This window comes from Trichosurus vulpecula, chromosome 8 (assembly GCF_011100635.1).
Source record: "Trichosurus vulpecula isolate mTriVul1 chromosome 8, mTriVul1.pri, whole genome shotgun sequence".
In the NCBI taxonomy this organism is placed as follows: domain Eukaryota; kingdom Metazoa; phylum Chordata; class Mammalia; order Diprotodontia; family Phalangeridae; genus Trichosurus; species Trichosurus vulpecula.
Window position 1 is genome coordinate 117724339 of NC_050580.1, and position 7722 is coordinate 117732060.

The window sequence follows — 7722 nt, forward strand, 5'->3', positions numbered from 1 at the left end:
TAGGATGGCAGTAAGATCACAAGGCTCCCGAGACAGGGCCGGAAGTCCCATGTGATGTCCCCTTAAAGAAGGCCGTGCAGACCACAGGGTTCCCCAAGGGAATCCAGAGTGGTAGCCCTCTTAACACCGCAGTGGGGATCACAGGACACCCCAAGACAAGATCCAGGAGTAAGCCTGGCGAGCTTCTGCTGCCTGTTGCTTCCCTTCACTTGACCTTAGGAAGATCCATGTGATTTACCCATTCACACCCAAAGAATTCAGGACCAGAGTGGGCAGAGGAAGGCATTTTATTACGCTCCCCGGGAGAGCGGGTGTAGTGCTTACTGGAACACTCACACTGATACAGCTGCAGGAGCAGGGGTAACCATTCCCTCCACTCCAGCTAGAGTCATGGTTAGTTTACAATCTTTGTTTTTTTACATAGTTTCCCTAGGTTATATAGTTTATATAAATAGGGTAATAAGGATACAGAAGCAAAAGTGAAGTTAATTAGATTTTCCTTGTCTTAGTTTAGGATTAAACTATATTCTTTTATTTCCCCTACTTTCCCTCTTTAACATATGCAAGATAGGTGAATCAGTAGGCCTGGATTCTTGACCAAGACCAGACCCTAGATAAGCTTGAACTGGTTCAAGTGGGTTTGGCCTCTCTAATTCCCCAGACTGCCTTCTCAAAAAGCATGCACATGTGTACAAACCTCTGACCTCTCACCTGACCGACCTTGAGGCCTGGTCTCTGCTAAAGCTGGGGTGGGGGAAGGCAGGGAAGCACACCTTTAGTTCTGTGGAAACAAAACTCCTCCTCCCATTTCTTACAGTAATAATGTGGAAGTATATCATGTAGCCATAAATTTCATATGATAAAGTGTCATTCTGTAGAAGGTCTGGTTATGAGAAGATCTGAGAAAGGAACTCTGAGCCAAGACCAGTTAAAGGATGGAGATTGGACAGTCTCAAGAAGTGAGACAGGCTAGAGCACAGCTATTTGTCTTTCCAGGTGATGATGGCTGTGTCCCTGGAGTATGGACAGTCATGGGACATGGTCAGCCAGGAAGCATAAGAACCAGGAATCTGGGTAAGCAAGAACAGTCTGGTGGCTAGATATGGCTCTGAGTAGGGCAGGAATTTAGACCACCGAAATCAAATAAAGCAGGGAGGTTCTGACAAGTGTAAGAAAATTCAGGTACATAGAATCTGGGAGGCCAGTTATTAAAAGCAGTATAAGTAAGTGGGGTTCAACTTTGATTCTGGGTGTTCTGGCTTTGAGGGCCTAATTTCCCAGGCCAGAAAGGGGATCAGTCTTTCTTGCCCCTTCTCTAACAGTTCAGCAAATGCTCTCCAAATGAGTGGCTCTATGGTGACCGCAACCAAACAAAGAAAGCAGAGCCTGATGTTTAACTTATAAATCCAAGTTGTGTTTATTGAAGGATATGGCACAGCCTTTTGGGTCCTAAGATAATGGTTTTGGAATTTAATTGCCTCTGATGTTCCTCTTGGGCTTGGCATGAGTCTTCTTGTCTTCACACTAATGGTAAGCTTGTACAGCTGCGGAGGGCAGGCATTAGTGAATCCTCAGCAGCTTTGCAAGATGAGGTTGGATTGTCTGGCTTATATAAACAAAAAGCCTAATTTCTGACATGGTTATTAGCAAAATCTCAACATTTTTTTTAACTTGGACTTGAAGGTTTGTGGAGCACTAATTATCTAGGGTGCAAGTGATTAGGTTCATGGATACTTTTCTGAAATCATGATTATTTTCTTTGGTAGCTCAGCTTTGGCACAAATACTTTAGGTGCCAGTGACTATCTGAACAGAAGGCTTATGCTCGTCAGTTTCTCCCAATTATGCGAGGATGACTTTGAAGAAGGTGTCATTATCTTTGGAGGAAAGGGGGCAGAGGTTTGGAAGAAGCCTTCACAGTAAGGCTTCTCACAAAAGTTATAATGCGGGGAAAATCTGTTGAACTTCTAACAAACTTCTAACAAACAAATTAAGTGGTTATAACATGTCGTGGTATACTTAAGAAAATCAAATGACTATTATTATTTTTTTCGGCAGGGCAATTGGGGTTAAGTGACTTGCCCAAGGTCATGCAGCTAGTACATGTGTCAAGTGTCTGAGGCCGGATTCGAACTCAGGTCCTCCTGACTCCAGGGCCAGTGCTCTATTCACTGTGCCACCTAGCTGCCTCCAAACAACTATTATTAACATGTGAGCTTTCCTCTTCATAATTATTTTTCAGTCACAGCCAATTCTTTGTGACCCTCAAGGACCATACTATCCATGGGATTTTCTTGGCAAAGATACTGGACTGATTTGTCATTTCCTTCTCCAGTGGATTAAGGCAAACAGAGATTAAGTAGCCTGCCAAGGATTGCACAGTTAGTATGTATCTGAGGCTGGATTTGAACTCTGGGTCTTCCTAACTCTAGGCCCAGCATTCTATCCACTGAACCTCCTAGGCAAAGAGAAGTTAAGTGACTTGCCCAAGGTTACACAGCTAGTAATTTGTGAGGCCAAATTTGAATTTCGCTGTTCCTGACTCCAGGCCTAGAGCTCTATTCACTGAACCTTCTAGCTGCCCCCTCCCTTCACAATAAGCTGCATTTAAAATAAAGCTTTCTTATATTGAGGAAGGAAAACCTCCCCTAACAAAGGAAGTATTGGCTATTTCAGTATTCATAAGTAAATCATAGATTCAATCCCACTTTATTTGGTATGTTTCTTATTGTTTGGGGCCAATGAAAAGGAACTGGGTTTAAACGTGACCAACTCAGTCGCAGAGCCAGAAGCCTTGACTCTTAGGGTTAGAAGAACGTTTATAGAGGGTGTACTCTAACCTGACACCCAGTGCAGGAGTCCTTTTTATAATATCAGTCATTTAACCTCTGTTTTGGTGACTCACAATTCTTTGTCTTCATCCCCAAACTCTTGACAAAATGGTGGTTCTACCTATTCTGTCCCAAGCTCTCTGCTGACCTCCGACATCACATCTCCAACTGCCCTTCATACATCTTACGCTGCATGTCCAGTAGACATCTTAAACTCAACCTATCCAAAAGCGAATTCATTATCTTTATCCCTGAATCCTCCCCGCCTCCACCTTCTCTATTACTGCAGAGAGCAATACCATCCTCCCAGTCTCTCAGGTTCACAACCTAGAAGTCATCCTGGATTCCTCATTATCGCTCACTTCTCATATCCAAGCTGTTATCAAGGTCTGTCAATTTCACCATTGCAAATCTCTTGAATATGCCCCTTTCCCTCCTGTGTCACTGCCAACACTTTAGTGCAAGCTCTTATCACCTCATGCCTGGATGATCGGCTACTGGTAAGTCTGTCTGCCTCAAGTCTCTCCCCACTCCAATCTATCCCCCATTCAGTTCTCAGTGATTTTCCTAAAGCAGGGGTCCAACTCTTGTTACCTCTCTTACTCCCCCAATAAACTTCAGTGGCTCCCTATTGCTTCCAGAATCAAATATGAAGTGCTCCATTTGGCATTCAAAGTCCTTTGTTACTTAGCCCTCTCCGACTTCTCCAGTCTTCTTTATACTTTTTGAGCAAGTGTTCTTCAATTCAGTGACACTGGCCTACTTGTTGTTCCATAAAGACACTCCGTCTCTCACCTCCTGCGATTTTCTCTGGCTGTCCCACATGCCTGAAACTCTCGCTCCTCATCTCTGCCTACTGGCTTCCTTAATTTTCCTTTATATTTCCTCTACAAAAATCTCATCTTCTACAGGAAACCTTTCTCAATCTCTTTTAATCAATTTTCTTCCCTTTCTTACTTATTTCCTATTTATCCTGAATATAGCTTGTTTGTACATATTTGTTTGCTTGTTTTCTTCCCCATTAGATCATAAGCTCCTTGAGGGTAGGGACTGTCTTTTGCCTTTTTTATCATCCCCAGTGCTTAGCGCAGTGCCTGGCACAGAATAGGGACTTAATAAGTGTTTATTGACTGACAAATAAAATAAATATTAATGAATTTATGTACAGAGTACACTTTAAACAAATCCTATGAGCGATGTTCCAAGAAATAATAAGTTTTGGGCACAAAATTTGTCCTTAAATTGGCAATTTTTAAACATGATACTGTGTAGTGCTATTAACCTTGTTAGGAGATTTAAATGCTACACATTTAAATTCTACCCAATATTTTTCACTGCCATTTTGCAGGGTTTGAATAATCCTATAGGATTCAATTCTTTGTAAATAACGGTAAACTTAATACTTCAAATTTGTTAAAAAATTTATATATACATAATAATGAATAAAGTGACCAAGAATGTTGGAAGTATATTAAGAAAGACAGAGGAAACTAGTTGCCAGATATGTTTTAAATCATCACAATACATTGGTTTCTAATAACAATGATAAATACATATATTTGTTATTATATCTTTTTTTTTTACAGAAAACCTCTGAAACTTTTGGTATAACCCAATCACAGAATCACAGAAAAAATGATTCACTTATTTATTATTATGGTCACTCATTATTATTTAAAAACACATAAATCATACATTATAAAAATACAGAATAACAGTTCAGGAATAACAGAATAATAATCACAGGGATTCCTCAGAATTCTCTGAGATTCTGATTTCTCATTCCCAAATCTTGAAAATTAATATACATTGAAAATTGGGAAACACTATGTTGTACTAGGTTCCTTCTTTATTTCCCTTATCACTTTCCCTCCATTTGTCTTTCAGTTTGATGTATTATTACACCAAACTCTTTGTATATACATATATGTGTTTGTGTTCTACCCTTATTTAACCATTTCAGATTAGAAAAAAGTTAATTTGATGCCCACTGTCCCCATACCTTCCTCCATTTTAATATGCTTTTCATCTAACACACCTTATTCTGAGAATTCTTTAAGTCCTACTCCTTTGTTCTTTTTTCTACACTAGTGAATTCCTTTTACCCTCCTTTTTCTTTCCACTCTTAAAACCCTAGTTAATCAGCCTCCAGGTTATCACTTTTTTTCTTAATTGACTCTCTCTATCTCCTTTGAATTCATTAAAATTCTGAGGGACATGTGTTTCTTCTTCTCTGATTGGAATGTTAGCCCTTCATCTTCACCATCATATAGCCCCTTCCAATTATTCAAATAAATTTAGCTTTCTAGGTTTTTCTTGAGTCTTGTGTTTGTATATCAAAGTTCTTATTCAGCTCTGGTCTTTTTATTAGAAATACTTGAAAGTCTTCTAATCAAAGGCCATTTTTCCCCTCCATTGTAGGATTATATTCCATGTTCAGGGCAAATTATTTTTGGTTAAAAGCCTTTACATAAATTGCCTTTGGATTATTGTATTACATGATCTCGCTTTTGTAGTGAAAGCTGCCAAGTCTTGTATGATCCTAACTATGGGTTCTTCATACCTGAATTCTTTCTGCCTACCTGCCTGCAGTATTGCTTCTTTGATCTGGAAGCTCTTGATTTTAGCTGTGATTTTCCTGGGATTTTTCTTTTTGAGGTTTCTTTCAGGAAGCAATCTGTGATACCTTCTATCTTTACTTTGCCTTCTGGTCCACTAGATCTGGGTGGTATTCATTTATGATTTATTGAGATATATTATTTAGGCTTTAAAAAAATCATGGTTTTCATGGGATCTGATGATTCTTAAATTGTTTTCTTTGTCTTGTTTTCAGGTCAATTGTTTTTGAGATCAGATAACTTACATTTTTTTCTCTTTTTTCAATCTTTTTGATTTTTGTTCTAGTATTTCTTGCTATTTCATGGATTTCTGTTTGACCTATTCTTATTTTCAGGCAGTCTCAACACAACAGGTGAAGGCGTGAAGTGCGAAAGCAAACACAAAGCAACAAAGTGACAACACAACAGTGTAAAGGTAGGTGAATATTGACTGATCTGCATTGTACAGACTGAATGCATCCCACAGATCAATTGAAAATTCCATGTGTTATGTTCTATCTGTAATACTGCTTAAAACACCAACGAAAATTAATATCCACGAGGTTATTTATTAGTGATGGAATTAAAAAAAAATCTAATATGTGTTACATGCAAATTATTATTTTATTTTTTCACTTGTGAAAATTAAAACCCACAGGCGGGATAAAATCACACTGCAGTCCATGTGTGGCCTGCAGGCCATATTTTGGACAGCCCTGGCCTAGTACATTGTCTTGTACATAGTAGGAACTTTAAAGAAAAAAAAGCTTGTTGAATTTGTTCTCTTTATTTAAACACTTTAGTAGCAGGGAGCTCACTACTTCATAAAACCAGACATTCTAGTTTTGTACAACTAATTAGTAGAAAAAATTTTGCTTATAATGAGCAGAAATCTTCTTTTTTATAACTTCTACCTATAAGTCCCAAGTCTGCCTTTAGGAACCACACAGGAAAATTCTCCATATATGAAATTTCCCTCAATCTTTTCTTCTTTGTCAACATTCATAATTCCTTTTATAATTCTTCCTATAGTTTGTTTAATCATGCTTATTGCCCTTTTTTGGAAGTACTCCCTAATGCTTACCCAAAACTCACACTATTTGCTGTTAGAGTTCTTGGTGACTTAATATCATCAGATCCTTTTCTCTGTTGCAATCAGCATGACTCAGGATTCTAAAGTGAGTGCATATATTATGTCATCTATTTTCATGAAGACATGTCAGATTTTGACAAATGACCTGAGTGCTTGTTGTGTGACAAATAGTCTTTCACTCATTGTCTTTATCTTTTGTGGGTATCCTATAGACAGTAGGTCTCTCTGTCTATGTATCTAGTGTGAATGCATTGGTTTATAAATATTAATTCATCATGAATGAACCATTTGTCAGAAGATTCATGGAGACAAAGTGAAACTATTGCCTTTAGACAAGGTTGAATCCAGGTGTCCTGGAGTAAAGGAGAAATAGTGATTCACAAAGATGAGTCAGCAATAGTTACAGAGTACAAGAAGATTTTTGAGAATGGGCCAGTGAACACACAGCTAAGGGGAGGAGCTAAATGGGAATACGTTCTCCTCATTCTGTCATTTTAAGCCCTCCACATTCTGGCTCCTACCTATCTCTCCAGTCCTAAGATTCCCTCTTAGACTCAAACCAGATGGTCTTTGAGTCCCAAACCTGATGTTTCATCTCCTGCCTCTATTTGCATAGGCCACTTTCTATGTCTGGAATACTTACCCTACTTCCACCCCTCAGGATTCTTGTTTTCCATCAAGGTCATGTCTGGAATCATTTTATCAAGGAAGCCTCCTCTGATCCTCCCAAATGATAGTGTTTTTTCTCTCCTCAATTTATCTTGTATACTACTTAAGTCATATATATATATATGTATATATATATATATATATACACACCCCCCACCCCCATACACACACACACTATATATATATACTACATTCCACTTGATAGAATGTTAGCTCCTTGAGGGAAAATATTATTTGGTCTTTGTCTTTTTATTCTTGGTGCCTAACATAGTGCTTGTCAAAGAATAGGAACTTAGTCAACTCACATTTATAATAATAGATAGTATTATTATATATAGCATCATTCTAATTATACGGCATTATTATAATAAATGTGAGTTGGCTGACAAAATTATTTGTGAACTGACTTTAGTAGGAACTTCTAAAAAAAGAAACCAATAGATTGTCATACCTGACTGGGCCTGAACTCAAAGGTCAAACATGAAGAGAATGTGCTTTGTATTTTCTGTGACCAGGACAAAGTTCTGACTTGT